The sequence below is a fragment of the Oryctolagus cuniculus genome, chromosome 17 (genome assembly GCF_051225735.1).
Source record: "Oryctolagus cuniculus isolate XC-2025 breed Fujian yellow rabbit chromosome 17, ASM5122573v1, whole genome shotgun sequence".
NCBI lineage: Eukaryota > Metazoa > Chordata > Mammalia > Lagomorpha > Leporidae > Oryctolagus > Oryctolagus cuniculus.
The window spans coordinates 31,257,827-31,276,262 of record NC_142883.1 but is presented as its reverse complement, the minus strand read 5'-3'; the positions used below and the strand labels follow the sequence as shown (position 1 = coordinate 31,276,262).

The 18,436-nt window shown below is 43.9% G+C and overlaps 1 protein-coding gene across 1 annotated transcript in view; it reads right to left on the bottom strand.

Moving 5' to 3' along the window:
- The window catches only part of PCTP (phosphatidylcholine transfer protein), a 225,151-nt gene that overhangs the window by 136,592 nt on the left and 70,123 nt on the right, over positions 1-18,436 (bottom strand). The window lies entirely within an intron of this gene.

The window sequence follows — 18,436 nt, the reverse complement described above, 5'->3', positions numbered from 1 at the left end:
ATAGTGGTTTCAGATTCTTTGCACTACCATTATCCAGCACATCTTCCCTCCTCCCTACACAGGGTCTAAATCACGCAGGCACTGTCAATGAGTGTGCCTCCAAGTACCAGAGGGCTTATCAAAGCTTAAGGCCTGGAAAGTATCATTTTGCTATGACCATGACTGATTCTTTGGAAAAAATCTCTGCTCTAAGACAGTTACCTGATTTAGCCATTCTGGCCCAGATAATTCAAATGTTATTGTTCATCTTAGCAAGTTTTAGCCTCCCAACGCTTTTCCAAATCCTCTATTTCCTTAGATCCACCTTGCAAATCTATACTGTTGGCAGGACAACTACTGTTATCCTGTTTTCACAGAGAGATGAGGAAACTGAGGTCATGATTGAAGTTCTCAGAGCTAGCTGTTGGCAGGACGGGGATCAGAAATCAGGCCCTCTGTGTTCCCTTCCTGTTCTCTACTTTTCACTCCGTTAGCTTCCATATCTTGGTGTTGGTGTCCATGCTATATGAGTGCTCTGTTGAAAATGTCCCTAATAACATGTTAATGGAGTTCTTATTCTTGTTACTATTGTAGGATATTCTTAACCACTTGTGTATTCCAAAGGTTTGCAATTTTAAGTTAAAAAATGTACCTCTAATATATTTTACTAGTGCAAAAACATTATGATTAGCATTTCAAAATGGTCCTCAGAACCCTGTCACAGCACAGAAAGCACATAGTGCTGGCGGTGGTACTGAACTCTAACACTACTACAATCTACTTCCCCAGCTAACGTGGAGGATGACCTCAGCCAGTCCACAGCCCCACTGAGCTTGGAGCTTTTCAGAGGAAACTGATTCACCAAGGATTAAGTGCTTTCTTGTCATGATCCAGGAGAGGGGCCCAACAGCCACCTTTATGAGGACCAGTTTCTGCCAAGTCAAGTGCTGTAAATGGACAACTAGTCTCTATCAGTCAACCCAAGCTTCTCTCCTAAACCCATCTGCTCAGTTGTGTATATCACGTGTCCTAGAACTAAATGAGCAAAGGATAAAGCAGTCTCGTTGCCAATGATTGTACTCTTCTCTGATGGCCAAAAGGGGAATAAATACTGAGAAAACTGACCACCTCCCCCAGAGATGCTCCTGAAGGGTAAAAGATGTTCACACGCACATAAGCTATGACAGGGAAAGAAGGTATTTCCATTTAGCATCCTACACTTTGTTCATTTCAGGGATATTCACCATGAGAAATGTAAAGTTCAGGGGCCGGCGCCGTGGCTCACTTGGTTAGTCCTCTGCCTGCATCCCATATAGGCACCAGATTCTGGTCCCGGCTGCTCCTCTTCCAGTCCAGCTCTCTGCTGTGGCCCGGAAGGGCAGTGGAGGGTGGCCCAAGTGCTTGGGTGCTTGTACCCGCATGGGAGACCAGGAGGAGGTGCCTGACTCCTGGCTTCAGATCAGCACAGTGCTGGCCGTAGCTGCCATTTAGGGGGTGAACCAACAGAAGGAAGACCTTTCTCTCTGTCTCTCTCTTTCACTGTCTAACTCTATCTGTCAAAAAAAATGTAAAGTTCAAATGTTAGTTCCACACACTCCACCACATCCACAAACCATGTGGAATTCAAGAGTTGGGAAGAATCTCTCTCCATGGTAGTGCTGAAATAGAAAACAGCTCTTCGGTCTTCCCTGATCATCAACAATGCACCCAGCACTGTCCTAAACTATGAAACTTAGACAAATCAGATTTGATTTGATTCTGTCCATGAAGAATGTACTTTCAAGATGGGAAATCAAGCAGAAGAAAAGAATTGCTATTTTTTTAAACCAAACCCACTGCCCAATCTAATTTGGAAGCCCACTATTCCTTTTTCTTCCCCTTTTCCTTCGAAGTGCCTCATCTGATTTGCTTGAGCAAAAATGGACAGAGATTTGAGCTGAGGAGAAGGAGGCAGGACAAAACATGTGAAGGTGAAAATGAATTAGATTTCTTGGGGCTAATATTAGGAGGAAGATGTGAAGAGGAGACACGAGAGACAAGGGCATAGAGAGGCATTGGTGAAGGTGGAGGTACACCTGGAGCACCACACGGATGGCAATGATTGGTGCATCTCCAGGAACAAAGCAGCTGAGCCTTTTAGAACCAAAAGGTCTGAGGGTCGCTTTTAACCTGCTTTCACTGCTGCATTCCAAACTCCCTCCAGTAAGAGTCACTGCAGAAACTGCTTTGTATGCCTTTATACCTTGTTTGCAGGTATAAAGGAATGGTCTGCACTTCCGGTCTGGGGCAAGGTGGTGCGGAACTGATGCTGGCACCCACAGGACAGTAACAGCCCTGAAGCCAAGGATGCGGTCATCTGAGCCCAAAGTGACTTGAACCCCCAGAAACCCTCGGGGCAGAGGTGTCAGTTCTGGATTTGCAGCAAGCATAGAATCAGAAGCTCAAGAAGACTTTCTGAGTTCATAAGAGAAAAATTATCCTTGTCATAGGTACTTTTTTGGAAAAAAAAGTGTAAAATGTTTCAAGTATTTTAATACAGATGAGGATATAATATTATAGCACTGGACAAAGAACTGAAAGGCACGAGAGAAGGGGATCAAGGCTGAAGGTGACTTCACAGAGGAGAGAAAACTTAAGCCAAGTCTTGGGAGATGAGTGGCATTTCCCCCAATTAGGAAGGAATGGAGGAATAAAGAAGAGTATTCTAGGTGGAGTTAATAGCTCTGTCAGGGATTCTCAACCTCAACACCATGCACATCTGTGGCTGCATAATTCATTTTCATAGAGAGCTGTTCTGTGCAATGCAGGATGTTTCTCAGTATCCCTGGCTTCGCCCCATGAAATACCACTAGCAGCTCCACCCTCAGCTGCGATAAGGAGAAATGTCTCCAAGTAGCCCCTGAGAAACAAAGTGAATGGTCTCTTTGGGGGATGAAATTCATGAGGCTGAAGCCCAGGGTTCCTAGACATTAGTGGTTAAAAGAGAAGTTGGCAAGTAAGCCGTGGCCAGCTGTTGGAAGGAAGTTAAATGCTGGCACAGGGATTGATGTTGTTCTCTGTGCTCTGGCAATTTAGATGAGAATTTTAAATGCAAATGGTACAGTCCAATCTAAATCTTAAAAGTTGACCGGAAGCAATATTGATAATGACTAGGAGGGGCAGAAGCTCAGCCCAGAGAATTCAATTGGATGATTGATATGTCCTGTAAGAAAATGAATACCTGCACCCCATGTTCTTATCCCTGTGGTCTGCAGAATAATCCACGACTCTTCTACAGGCTTCCTCTTAGAGCCAGCCCAAGCAGCCTGGCCTTGACTCTGCAGTCGGAGCTGGTTCTTCTGAAGGCTGCAGCTCCACTCCCCTTATTTTAGCAACAATTCTTGGAGCAGCCAGAAGCTTACACCCAGAAGCCCTTTCAACTGTTTGTTGTGTTGTTGCTAACGGAGCCTGAGATCTAAAAGGGGTTTGCAGGGCGTGTTGATTAGTTATCTGCTACCCCGGGAGCCAGGGACACAGTGTGCGTAGGGGCTGCTCGGCTTAGGAGCTGACGGTCAGAACTGGTGGTTATTTAAAGACTTCAACCATAGTGTCAATGTCGCTTTGGCATTTTTAAAAAGATGCTTTAAGGGGCCAGGAGCAATGGCTGGCTGATTCCTCCACTTAGCCTTGCTAATTTGGGCTTTGGGCTGCAATTATAAACAGCTGTTGCAATATCTCCAGAATCCTAGGCAAAAAAGGGAGGCAATTAAGGAAATCTACCTTGGGCATATTTAAGCTTTTGAAAATGGAATTTTCTTGTTGTGAATGACACCTGACAACTATTTGGCTCAGAACTTCTATCATATTTGGAACAAATGAAATATAACTTGATTGTAAAAAAAATCTATCTTTACAATGAATGTATATTGTACATTTACTTCTATGGTCTAAGCTATTAAGAAAGCATACTAGAAATTCCATGCTGAAAGGATTTCCTAATATTGATCCCCAAAGAATCCATTTCTTCATGTACTCAAGTTACCCAGTCATCTATATGCTGGGCACACGCTCTGTGTTGGCTCTTGTTTGGCATATACAATGAAGGAAGGGCATGTTCCCTGATCGAGAGAAAACAGCAGGCTGGGATGATCAATCAAAAGGCAAAAATGAATATCATACAATGAGGTAAATAGTGTAGTGGATCTGTTTCACATACGTGATGAATAGATCATACAACTGAAGTTCTTAAACTCACCCTCAGAATCAAGCAGATCTTTCCAGAATACAACCGACTCCCCAAGAGCTAAGACGGGGTCTTTTTTTGCACACCATTGTATTCCAGGTGCTTGATTCAGTGCTTCCCACATAGTGAGCACTCAGATATCTGTTGAATGAATGAATGAATGAATGAGGCAGACTATGCTGACATTCAGAGGATCCAGATAGTCTTGGCCCCAAGAAACATTATTTGCTCGGTCCTAGGGTTCTTCCAAATATCCTACTGGCCATAAGTACCAGTGGAAAGATAACCTCAAAAATGCATTTATTTATTTGAAAGGTAGAGTTACAGAGAGAGAGGGAGCAACAAAGATCTCCCATCTGTTGGTTCACTCCCCCAAAGGGCTGCAATGGCCAGGGCTGGGTCAGGCTGAAACTAGGAGCCTAGAATTCCACATGGGTCTCCCATGTGGCTGCAGGGGCCAAAGACTTGGGCATATTTTGCTGCTTTCCCAGGCACATTAGCTGGGAACTGGGGCAGAAGCGGAGCAACCAGGAATTGAACCAGTGCCCATAGGGGATGTCAGCATCGAAAGCAGCAGCCTAACACCCTGTGCCACAACACTGGCCCCCTAGGACTCCTAATTTTTCAAATAAGCTCACAGTACAGTTGTACTACTGAGATATTCATGTGAGTTACTGCCTTCAAAATAATGCCTTAAACCAATGTCTGTCATTTCAAAGTTATAAAGCAAAGGACCATTTTCCTTGATTGCATTGTCCTTCAAAATTGGAACACACACACACACACACACACACACAAATAAAGCATGGAACTCCTCAAAGCTCTGGAAAGCATGAGATAGTACCCAAGGTCTAGCTGTTGTTCTCCTTGGCTTGGAGCCATCATAACCCTCAAGGTCCTTTGCAATAAAACTCTGCTCAAAGTGTATGAGACTCCACACCCTACTTCTCATTGAGAAGAGAGCTCTGATGTAGTGAAAATGAATGGAATTGGAAGTTGTGAAGGTGTGGAGATTTCTCCTTTTAATCCCAGGCAAATCGTTTTCCAAGTTTGTGTGCTTCAGTTCCCTCTTCTGCCCAGCCCCAATATCATAGCTGCAGTGAGGATCAAATGAGATTAGGGCTGTGAATGCTTTGTGGAAGGACAAATGCTTTGCAAATACAAGCCAACCCAACACATACTTATTGAGCCCTACCCTGGATTATTTGAGGAAGAACAATAACAAGAACTAGACTCCATCCTGAGTTTACAAGCTTTGGGAGGAAATATGTGCACAAAAATACATACTTACAATGCCTGGTAGAGTTGGATAAATTCCCTAATTCTGAAAGATCCATTAAAATCTTGTATGAGACTGACAAGAGAAAAGACCCAAAATGGATAAGATTCAAAATAGCTTCATAACTTTCTATTGCCATACCACAAATTCAGTGACTTAGAGCAAGAGCCATTATTGATTTCACAATTTCAGGAGGCCATAATTCCAAGGAGAGCACAGCTAGTTTATCCCAGATTGAAGTCAATGCGTCAGCTGGACTGTTGTCACCTGAACCTGACATCAGGTCTTTAGCTCATGTGGTTTCTGGCAGAACCCAGTTCTTACTCCTTGCTCACTGTCAGTAGGGATTTCTTTCCCCATTTAGAGCCTACTCTTGGGTGCCAGACAACATTCTCCAGGCCTTGCCATGTGGCCTTCCTCGTCTTTAAAGCCAGCAGCAACAATGATGAAACCCTCCCCTTGCGGAGTTTCCCAATTTCCCACTTCAAGAAGAGCTCACCAGATTAGGTGAGACCTTCCCAGGATAATCTCCCTGCTTTCCATTATTTCCATTAATTGTACTGCCATGATTTGGATATGGTTTATCCCCGAAGGGTTCATATGCTGGAGGCTTTGTCTGCAGTTTGGGGCTCAGTGGGGGTTCATTCCTAGAACCTCCCTTCTGACTCCTGATCTTGCCATTTGCTCTTTCCCTCTCACACACGCTCCTGCCACTATGATGCCATCTGCCATGAGATCCTCACCAGAGCCAACTCAACACAAACTTCTACCCTTGAACCTACAGAACTGAGTTAAACAAACCTCCTTTCTCTACAAGGTATACAGCCTCAGGGATTTCATGATAGTAAGAGAAAACAATTACACACACCTATACATATACACTTAACCTAATCAATAGAGTGGTTAGCCTGTCCTATCCTACCCAGAAATCTCACCCACACTGGAGGGGAGGGCATTATACAAGATAGGTACTAAGAGGCTGTAATCTTACAGGCCAATTTAGAATTATGCCTCTACCTTCCACTAGCTGTTCATCAGTTTCCCAAAGCCTCAGGAGCAATTCTCTTCCTGTCACTAACCCTGCAGCAGTGTGTGCCTGACAGGCTCCCCATAGCTCAACTCTACTACCCAGTTGAGTCTCTGTATTATCTGGTTGCCCAGTTCTTTTGGCTCATGAGAACATGCACAAGGATTATATACACAAAGAGTCTACCTGTGCTGGGTCTAGTACATCTATTAGACTGTCTCATCATTCCCCACAGCAAACAGTATAGTGTATTACTGTTAAGATGTTCCTTACAAAGGGAGGGAAACTAGGGACCAGCATTTACAGACACCTCTGTCTTCATGTCCATTCTCTCTCCACTGCAGCATACTGAAACCTTACTCATGACCAGGTAGGAGTTCTCAGTAGATTTTTCTGGTCGTCATTTCCCCTGGGCTGACCCTAAATTCTAGAGTGCCTTATTCCATGTTTCACTCCAACCCACCTACCATGGCTAACACGACTGGTTGTCCTGTGATACCTGCTGCTCCCCCGCCCTCCTTTTTTCTCTGAGGCTGCCCCTCCCTTCTTCCTGTGATACCACACACTCATCCTGAAAATAAGTCAGAATCAGAACACTGTAAGGGTGCATACATTTCCTTAAGAATGAGAGTCCCATGTCCTGGATTTTCAGAGGTGGTCCTGATTTCAAATAGATGTTTGCAATGTCAGCTCATGTCGTTGATGCTGCCCTTGAAAATTTATTCATCACATTAAGAATGCAGATAACATGATCAGAACATAGAAGACAGGTCTCAAGTCTCTTTGGAAAGAGTATAGTGCTTATACCCCAGGAAAAATATTTGTATTCACTGCATATGAGGGAACCATTGATAATTGGCTAGGCATCATGTGTGGGGTTCCTTGGCTACTCCTTCTGAGAGATGAGAGGTTCTTCCAAGTTGCAGGACTTTTTAGGATCTTTTGGTACTTGCTTCCAGGTTCCCACACACATCCGTACAAAATAGGACTTTATTGTGATAATTCTTTCATCACATGGTTAACACATTTTTCTGCCTGTGATTATCTGAGAACTTAGGTAATTGAAATACTTCATAAAGATATATAGCACTACTATCTAGATGAGGTTATATCAATTTGAGTTCTTCATTCCTAATGCTACCAATGAAATCATCCAACCTATTGCTTCCCCAAAATTTCTCAATCCTCTTCCCATCACACTCAGCACAGAAAATGATGACATACGTTGGTCAGTTGGGTAATCAGAAGAGGCTGCTTATGGGAGGAGGCCACTGTCTTGGGACGCTGTCTATTCCTACACCAGCCTTAGGTCATGAAATTGAAGGAGATGGGCCGGCGCCGTGGCCCAACAGGCTAATCCTCCGCCTAGCGGCACCAGCACACCGGGTTCTAGTCCCGGTTGGGGCGTCGGATTCTGTCCCGGTTGCCCCTCTTCCAGGCCAGCTCTCTGCTGTGGCCAGGGAGTGCAGTGGAGGATGGCCCAGGTGCTTGGGCCCTGCACCCCATGGGAGACCAGGAAAAGCACCTGGCTCCTGGCTCCTGCCATCGGATCAGCGCGGTGCGCCGGCCACAGCGCGCCGGCCGCGGCGGCCATTGGAGGGTGAACCAAAGGCAAAGGAAGACCTTTCTGTCTGTCTCTCTCTCTCACTGTCCACTCTGCCTGTCAAAAAAATAAAAATAAAAAAAAAAAAAAGAAATTAAAGGAGATGGTATGTCCACATACTTCTAGTCCAGTTCTCATATGGTCCCAAAAGTTGAAAAGTACTTTTTAGCAACTGAGTACTGTCAGATATTCAGTTTAATACTTAATTTTTTTATAAAGGTCTTAGAACACTTTTTTTTATATTATTTGACAGAGTTAGATAGTGAGAGAGAGAGACAGAGAGAAAAGTCTTCCTTCCATTGGTCCACCTCCCAAATGGCTGCCACTGCTGGAGCTACACTGATCCGAAGCCAGGAGCCAGGTGCTTCTTCCTGGTCTCTGACGCAGGCACAGGTGCCCAAGCACTTGAGCCATCCTCCACTGCCTTCCCGGGCCACAGCAGAGAGCTGGACTGGAAGAGGAGCAGCTGGGACTAGAACCCAGCACCCATATGGGATGCTGGCGCTGCAGGCGGAGGATTAACCAAGTGACCCACGGCGCTCGCCCCAGTTTAGTACTTATTTACAGAGGGTTAATTATGTCAAGCACTGAATTTAGGTGAGTAAAACACTGCCATCACTCAAACAGCTCACAGTCTAGTGTATCAAAACATATACTTCATCATTAGGATAAAAAAATCTCATTTTTTATTTATTTATTGATAATGGCTATCTGAAGCATGGGTTGAGAAGTACTCTGAACCACCCGCCCTTCCTACCCATCCAGGTGCAGGTGAGAGAAAATGCGACCACTTACTTTTTGCCACATATGGAAATAAAGCAAACAGCCTAACCGTGGAACCACGTACCTGCCGACTTGTTGCTTTAACTGCAGTAAGCGATATTAAAAGTCCATTCTAGTTTGTACTTACAATTGTTACATATCATTCATATGACTATATTGTATTTTCATTATCCTCCCTAGTAATTACCATTGTGTTTAGCAATCAACACCACTGATTTACGCAAGTTACTTTCAAGTCAATCACTCTAGCACTTAAAAACAATAGCTTTAAACGGAGTTATTTCCTGGGAGAATGTTAAATGTTTCCGAGTTCAGTTATCCAAGGAAAGGCGGCTCCCTGCATGTGAGGGAAGAGAATGAAAAGTTTTCTGGCAGCTGGACCAAGATAAAGTGTTCAAGTAAGTGCCGTAGTGGGTTGGGAGTGAATGGGAGTAACTCGCTGTTTCCTGCCTAGAATTGCACTGTTGGATACATTCAGCCGCCTTACGCAGGGTGCTTTTAATTACTGATATAAATCCTGATAGGGTCCCTCAAGGGATCAGAAATAACCTTTAGCCATTCTGTTTGCAAACAATAGCAGGCTGCAAGGGAAAGGTGGCTGGTGCAAATGGTTTCAAGAGAACTCCTTTGTGTTCAATCTGTCTTTTAAGCCTGGCACTGCTGAGCTGGCTGCCTGTGATGTGGGTTCCAATCTGAGATCTTTATCTTCCAAGGGCAGACTAAAGTCTCATTTTCAGCAGCCTAAAGGCTGAACCTGAAGCCTGGGAAGGGATGAAAGGAAGGGTCAGATGGCAGAGAGTACAGTGCATATTCTGTATCAAGTGCTGTAGATCTCACTCCAGATGCAAAGGAGGCAACTTTTAAATATAGCTAAGTGGCTTTGAGAATATACCCAAACGGGAACCAGGAAAAAAAAGGACTCTAAGCAGTTCTCAGATGCACCACTGAAGAAGACACTCAAGTCAGAAACAAAGAGATTGCCTGAAATCTAATTTAGACACAATCTGAACAGGGTTGGGCAAAAAAAAAAAAAAAAAAAGTTTGGGTTTGCAGACATAAATGGCAAAGAGTCATGATAGCCCTTTCCAGATCTTTCCATCTCTCAAATCCCAGACCTGACTGCTAGAATCCTAGCCAAGACCAAGAGTGACCTCCCCACTCCAGGAGCCCATGGGAGGAAATCGAACAGATATCCAGCCCTGTCAATGTACATGAGGCTTTCACTTTTCCATGGGGAAGTAACTTTCTCAAGGAAATGAAAGAACAAACATGCTTTTTCATGAATGAGGTCAAATTTAACTTTCCCAGTGCATTTGACCTGGACTGGTTGAAATTTCCTCTTTGTAAAAGGCTGGTAAAGATTGAGTTTATTTTCATCCTGGGGGAATAACCCTTCAAAACAACAACAACAACAACAGCAATCATAAAACGGCAAGCTAGTTTTAGACTAGGAGGAATGTGTGGGAAGATGACCCTGAGAGCTATATTTCTTTAGAACTGATTCCTTTTTGCTTTACAGAGACTCATGAAGCTGCCTTTCATCTTAAATAGAAACAACATATGGGGCTGGCAATGTGGAGTAGCAGGTTCAAGCCACTGCCTGTGACACTGGCATCCATATGGGCACCAGTTAGAGTCCTGGCTGCTCCACTTCCAATTCAACTCCCTGCTAATGCACCTGGGAAAGCAGCAGAGGACAGCCAAAGTAAATAGTCTCCTGCCACGCATGTGGGAGACCTGGTTCCTGCCTGAAGACTAGCCCAGCCCCTGCCATGGGGGTCATCTGGGCAGTGAACCAAGAGATGGAAGGTCTGTCTCTGTCCTTCCCTCCCTCTGTAACTCTGCCTTTCAAAAAAAATAAATAAATGGTTTTTAAATGTTAAAACAGCATATCAAGTTCACCACCACCTATTATCAGCTCACTTCATGAAGAGTTTACTAATTGGATGTAAGTAGATTCCCTTGAATAGGACAACCTCAATTTACGAACTCTGTTCATTTCTCCCCTAACTGCATGTCGTTTGTGATTTGAACTAGAAAAAAAACAGAAACTTTTACTTATATTGGATAAAGTTTCAAACAATGACTTCACCTTTGAAAAGAAGAAAAACATGCCTTCAGCATAAAAATGTGTGGGAAACCACTGCCTTTAGTATTCCCATATATAATCCTCAGCACGACCCCTGTGGTACAAGTCAGTAAACTAGAGCTCATTCCAGCTAAATGCGACTCAGTCACTTAAAGCTAGGACCTGAATTTAACCCTTTGGACCTTGGTGTCACCTATACGTTTCCATCCTGCCCAAATTCTTATGTTGAAGACTTAGTCCCCAAGGTGCAGGTATTCAGAGGTGGGGCCAGGGGGAGGTGATTGGGTCACAAATGGGATTAGTGTCCTTATACAAGAAGCCTGATGGGGCCCCCTCCCAGCTAATGTGCCTGGGAAAACAGCTGAAGATGGCCCAAGTGATTGGACCCCTGCCACCCAGATGGGAAACCCAGATGAAGCTCTTGGCTCCTGGCTTCCACCTGGCCCAGCCCCAACCATTGTGGCCATTTGGAGAGTGAAGCAGCAGACAATCTCTCTCTCTCTCTCTCTCTCTCTCTCTCTCTCTCTGCTTCTCTCTAACTCTGCAATTCAGATAAATAAATAAATCTTAAAAGAAAAAAAAAACCTCTGGCTGGAGCTGGTTCACCTCTTCTGCCGTGTGAGGGCACAGCTAACAGGAGGAAAAGGAGCCTGACCAGACACTGACTCCGCTGTTGATGTTATCCTAGACTCCCAGACTCCAGTCTGATGAATGATGAATTTCTGCCATTTATAAGTAGCCTAGCATGAACTCACGAAGACCGACCCCAAGTTTGGAACTCTTTCCACCACACCAGAGAGATCTGTGTAAATTCTTACCACCTCTTCCTCCTTCATGTTGGGGACTCAAGCAATACATGAAACTGATATTTTTGTCATTTGTTATTTATGCTGAACAAAAAGGAAGCTAGTGCCTTCAGTTCAAAATCAAACATGGATTGGAGAGCTGACGTTACTGAAAGCAGGAGTAAACATTGATTTGATTGACAGCTACAGGGGTTTGCAAACCATAAAGTTGGGGAGCCTGAATACCAGCTACCAGAGTGCTGATGACAGGGAGTTTTTGGAGGGATTAATGGTGGTACAATCTGCAGAATGGGGCACTGGGCAAAATGGAAGACTTCTGTTTCTTGTGGATTTACACAGTAACCCACACAGATATTGTCAGTGGACATTTAAGTACTTTCAATTAAAGTAATTCTGGTTCAAAACAGGTATGCACCCAATTTGGTGTCCTCTCTTATCCTTGGGCTTTGGAGATATAAGTCTAAGTTCTTCTAGGAACCACAGGATTAAGACTCAGGCCTTGGCTTGGGAGGCGGAGCCAAGAGCTGCCTGGAAGGGACCATCACTTGGAATTGTCATTTACCCCCCATGTTTGTTAGATACAGCTTCTACATCTTGAAGAACTACAAGAGCTTTCTCATGAATGTAGATTTGGGAACCAAGGTCTTGGTCTACTGGGAGGGTTATAGACAGCTGTGAGTTCTTCTTATCCCTGTCCCAGGTAACCACTTACATCTCTGATACTATGCCATATCTCTTCTCTAGTGAGATCCAAGTCCTAGATCCAAAAAGCAAACCATCTCTTCTTCCCATGGCTTCCAAGGGTACATAAATGCTGATGATTTCATACTGATGATTTCATAATCTTTATCCTGGATCCAGATCCTTTTCCAGTGGTCTAGACCAGCAGTCAGGAAACTTTTTCTATAAATATGCTATAAAGATATAAAAAGTGAGAGGAACATTGGGCTTAGCACTTCAGCTACCAGTTAAGATGCCTGTGTCCCAGTGCCTAGGTTCGAACGCAGCTCCAGCTCCTGATGCCAGCTTCCTGCTAACGCAAACCCAGGAGGCAGCAGCTGATGACTTAACTAGTTGGGTTCCTGCTATCCATGTGGGAGACCTGGATTGAATTCCCAGCTCCCAGCTCCAGTCCCAGCCCAGCCCCAGCTGATGTGAGCATTTGGGGAGTGAGCCACCCCCATGCCCTCCCCTCCTCATAAGTAACTGGCTCTGGGCCAAATTTGACCTCCAGGTTGTGGTTTCCCGCGGGCTGCTCTATCTCTCCTGCTACTCTGTTCCTCATTCCTCCCTCCTCTCCCTAGCTCTGTCACTTCTGCCATCTGCCACATGTTTTTTCTTTTCCTCAACAGCAGTAAATCTTCAAATCTGAGAGCAGCATGACTTTTAAAGGCTCCAAATGTCATGTAGGATGATGCTACATAAAGTTGAATGGTTGTATTAGTCATCTATTGCTGTGAAGCAAATTGCCCAAAAGTCTGTGGCTTAAAACAAAAGCAAACATTTGTCATTATTTCCTCGACAGTTCTGGGGGGCCAGGAACGAGAATCGGCTTAGCTGAGCAATTCTGGTTCAGGGTCTCCTAGGAATGGCTGTCAACATATTGAGCAGCTTGACAGACAGATCCTAAAATTTATGTGGAAATGTAAAACACCCAACTGACAAAACAATTTGAAGAAGAACAAAGTTGGAGCAGTTTTAGATTCTGATTTCAAAATTGACTACAAAGCTACAGTTACCAAACATAGTGTAGTACTGAGCTAGCAATACAGTCTTTAAAAAAATTTTTTTTCAACATTTTATTCAGTGAAAGAAGTGCACAGGAAAGTGAAGGCTTTATTTAGGGGAGAAAGAAATCTAGAAACTAAGTTGGGTCCATACCAGGCAGAGAGCAGACCGGGAGCCACATGGAGCAAGCATGCAGGCAGGAAAGCAGAGGCTGAGTGGTGGCCAAAAGGCCATGGCCCTCAGGCATGGGGCAACAAGGGGAGGGCGGAGCAACCATGCTCCAGGCCTTTTATTTACTCCAAAAGGGGCGTGGTTATGTAGTCTGATTGACAGGTGGGCATCCAGGTGAGGTCAGGTAGGGGTGTGAGATCATACAGGGGCGTGGTCTCCTAGCTCCCAAATCTAATCTATTTAATCCTATCTGCCTGCCTATATCATTCCCCACTCAGAGATTCCAGGACTCAAGGGCGTGGAATCATCATCATATCTTCTACAGCTACAATACATTCTTAGACTTATAGCCAGCTGATCTCAGCTGATCTTTGACAAAAGAGAAAGGCAATTCATTGAAAAAAAGGGTAGTTTATTAAAAAAAAAAAAAAAACCACTGTGCTTGGAAAATTGATTTAAACTCTCACCTAACTTGAAATACAAACATTAGCTCAAGAGATGCATGTTGTAATGCAGTGGGTTAAGCCACCACCTGGGATGCCCACACCTCATATCAGAGTGCCTGGGTTTGAGTCCCCCCTCCAGCTCCCTGCTAACATACTTGGCTGGCGGGAGATGATGGTTCAAATATGCTGAGTCACTAGCTACTATGTAGGAGACCTAGATTTGAGTACCAGGTGTTTGGCTTCTATTCTGTCCCAGCCCTGGCTGTTGCAGACATTTTGGGAATGAACTAGTAGATGAAAGATCTCTCTCTTCTCTCTCTCATTCTGTCTCTCTCTCCCTTCCTCCCTCCCTCTTTTTTCTCTCCACCCCTCCATCCTTTGCTCTGCCTTTTCAAATAAATAAATAAGCTTTTAAAAAATGTTAACTCAAAATATTTCATAGATGTAAATGTAAGAGCTAAAATAATAAAATATTTAGAAGAAAATATAGCGGAAAATCTTCAAGACCTTAAGGTTAAGGAGAGAATGCATGGATACAGCATTAAACTCATCGTCCACTCATGAAAAAAAAAAAGGATATAAAGAGGATAAATTGGACCTCATCAAAATCCAAAACTGTGGCACTCCAAAAACTCCAAAAACACCATTAAGAAAATAAAAAGACAAGAAACATATGGAGAAAATCGTTGAAGAACATTTACCAGAAAAAGGACTTGTATTGAGAATTCAAATAGAATACTTAGAACTTAACTATATAACAACCTAATTATAAAATGGACAAAAATATGAATAGACACTTCTAACGTTTCTAAAAACAAGATACACAAATGACTAAGAAGCACATGAAAGATGTTCAACATCATTAGACATTAGGGAAATACAAATTGAAACCACAGTGAGATACCAGTTCACACCCACTAAAACAGCTGTAATAAATAGACAGACAACAGCAAATGCTGGCCAGAATGTGGAGAAACGAGAATGATCACACATTGGGAGTGGAAACTGTGCAGTCACTATAGAAAACAGTTTTGTGGTACTTTAAGAAGTTAAACATAGTTTCCACATTCAATCCCACTCTTATGGGTACACCCAAGAAAACTGGAAACAGACATATAAAGACTTGCACATGAATAGTCATAGAAAAAGTACCCAAAAGCAATTCAAAATACCATCAGCTAATGAAATAAATGTGATATATTCATAAAATGGAATACAGTTCAGCAAAGGAAAGAGAACAAATTTCGGGTGTGTGCTATAGCATGGATGAGCCTCAAGAGCATTATGCAAAAGAGGAAAGAAACCAGGCACACGTGAACACATGTTATTACCCTATTTATAAGGATTGTTCCGAAAAGGCAAACACATAGAGGCAGAAAGCAAATAGTGGTTGCATCGGGTTGGAGATGGGAAGGGGGGATACCTGTAAACAGGCATGAGGAACATAAGTTAGGAGGTGAAACTATTCCCAAACTGCTTCACTGTGGTGGTTGTAGCACACAGTAAAGGTACTAAAAATCAGTGAATTGAACACCAGAAATGATTTTGTGATATGCAATTAATTTTAAATTTCTTTTAAAAATTAATTTTCAGATTATGTAAAATAATGCTACAACATGTAAATTGCACTCATGTGAAGTTGTGATTGAGCAGGGCTTCAGTGGTTAGAAGGCTCCCCTGAGACCAGAGGGTGTGCGTGTGCGGCTGGTGGTTGGGGGGAGGCCTCAGTTCTCCCTACAAAAGCCTCTGGGACAGGCTGCTTGTGTGACTTCACAACGTGGCAAAGCAAGAGTTCCACACCAGACCAGGCATGCTCCAGCCTTTTTCAGGCATTTCCTTGGGGATCAAGGCACTACATCCTCTCTATTCCCTTCATTACAAGGAAACCTCCAAGTCCAACTTGAATTGGGGGGGGGGGGAGGGATTGGATCTGCCTTTTGAAGGGAGGCATGTCAAAGACTCTATGGACACATATTAGACCCTTCTCCTCGAGTCTCCACTCAGACCATAAATTAGTTACATTCACCCCAGATGTAAAATATTCTCACCCACTCCCAAGGCTTCTAAAATGTTCACCCCATGACAATACTGAGGCCCAAAGTGTTGCCGCCTGCATCACGTCCCAGTGCAGATGAAGCTTTTTGGACATGGCCTCTGAAGAACATTTTCTCATGATCTATAAATCGGGGAACTATGGAGCCAAACTTTCTTCCCACACCACATAGGACGACTGTGATAGACCCTTTCATTCTAAAAAAAAAAAAAAAAAAAAAAGAAAAAAAAAAAAAAACAGGCAGCAGGGCTAGGGGGAAGTAGCGTGATGGGAATATCTGAAATCCATCAGGACACTTGTGAGCAGTCTCGTGACTAGACTACAAGCCTGGGAATAATAAATACTCCAAGGCTATTGGCTCTGCCCTTTGGGATCCTCATCATGAACTTTGCTGTTGAGATTAGTTCAGGTTTGCAGTTGACTCCCTTTTTCTCAGCCTGTTTCTTGCTTGTAGAAATTCAGCAATCTCAGTGATGTTTGTGTCACTTTATATTATCTGTGTTCCTTCCCAGTCCAAGCTGATAGTGTTTCTGACAATGTAATTATCTTAATGTCCTGGGGTCCTATCAGTTATCTTGGAGTTTACACCATGAGACAAAAGCCTCTCTACTTTTGGCTCTGAAGAAGTGGCTGAGGGATAACAACTGGGAAAGACTACTGATCAACAACAGCATTCTTGGATTCCCAAATCCTCAGCTTCAGAGAAGTATTTAGACAATATCTTCCTGACAGCACCCAAGATTTGATCTGTGTCAAAAAGCATAACTTGATATTGGAGTCAATGACCCCCTGGAGGGCTCCTACTTTTCAAAACCAACAAGTTCTGCTCCTGTTTATCATTCCTTTACTTATCTCTAAAGTTATCTATAATTACAGTCTCTCTTTCAGCACTTTACTATAAGCAGTAAGAAGCAACCAGGCATGCCTTCAACATTCTGCCTATAAATCTGCTCAGCTGGCCAGCGCCGCGGCTCACTAGGCTAATCCTCCGCCTTGCGGCGCCGGCACACCAGGTTCTAGTCCCGGTAGGGGCACCGGATTCTGTCCCGGTTGCCCCTCTTCCAGGCCAGCTCTCTGCTGTGGCCAGGGAGTGCAGTGGAGGATGGCCCAAGTGCTTGGGCCCTGCACCCCATGGGAGACCAGGAGAAGCACCTGGCTCCTGCCATCGGATCAGCGCAGTGCGCCAGCCGCAGCACGCTGGCCGCAGCGGCCACTGGAGGGTGAACCAACGGCAAAGGAAGACCTTTCTCTCTGTCTCTCTCTCTCACTGTCCACTCTGCCTGTCAAAAAAAAAAAAAATCTGCTCAGCAGATCATTCAGCGCACTCGATATGCATTCTACTTTTCACGTGAACACAGATGATCCTTGATGTTGCTAAACTTTCTGCCACTAGAGAGCAAGCATCCCCTTTCTGCTGTTTCCAACGACATTGTCTTCCCTTTCCTTTCATCCCTCACCAATGAGCCTCCTGGCAGGCTGTTCAACTCCCATTCACGGTCTCGTCCAAGCTCTTAAGTCATTCCCTTGCCCTTTCTTCAAGTTTGTTCCAGCCTCTGTTCACTGCCTGGTTTCATAGATACTTGTACATTTTAGATTTTTGCTTTGGTAACACCCTGTTTCCAAATACCAAAATCTGTATTAGTCATCTCTAGCCACATAACAAATTATTCTAAAACTCTGTGTATTCAAACAAGAGTAAACGTGACTCAAAGCTTTGTGGGTTAAAGCTCTAGTGCACATCTCTCACAGTTTTTGTGACCCTTGGGTTGAGACCTTAACTGGACAGCCCTGGCTCCAGATCTCTCATGAGCCCGCTGTCAAGATATCAGTCGTTGAAAGCCTGGATCCTACTGGAGAACCCATTTCTGGAGTGACTCATTCAACGAGCAGCAAGAAAGCAGTGGCTTTTTGTGGAAGGCCTCAGTTCCGCCTCACATGGATCTCTCCAGGGGTTCTCATGACAAGGCAGCTGGCCTTCCCCAGAGTAAGTGAGCCAAGAGACGAAGAGAAAGCCAGACAGAAGCTGTCCTTTTTAAGACTTAGCTTTGAATTCTCGGATCATCATTTCTGCCACATTCTATTCTTAAAATGCAGATCGCTGGGTCTAGCCTACATTCAAATGGAGGGGATTAGGATTCTACTTTTCAAAGAGAGATATGTGATATTTTCAAACATGGGAAGATAATTACAATTTTCCATGTAATAGTGAATTAAAAAATAAATTTTGGGAATCCATATACAAATTTATTA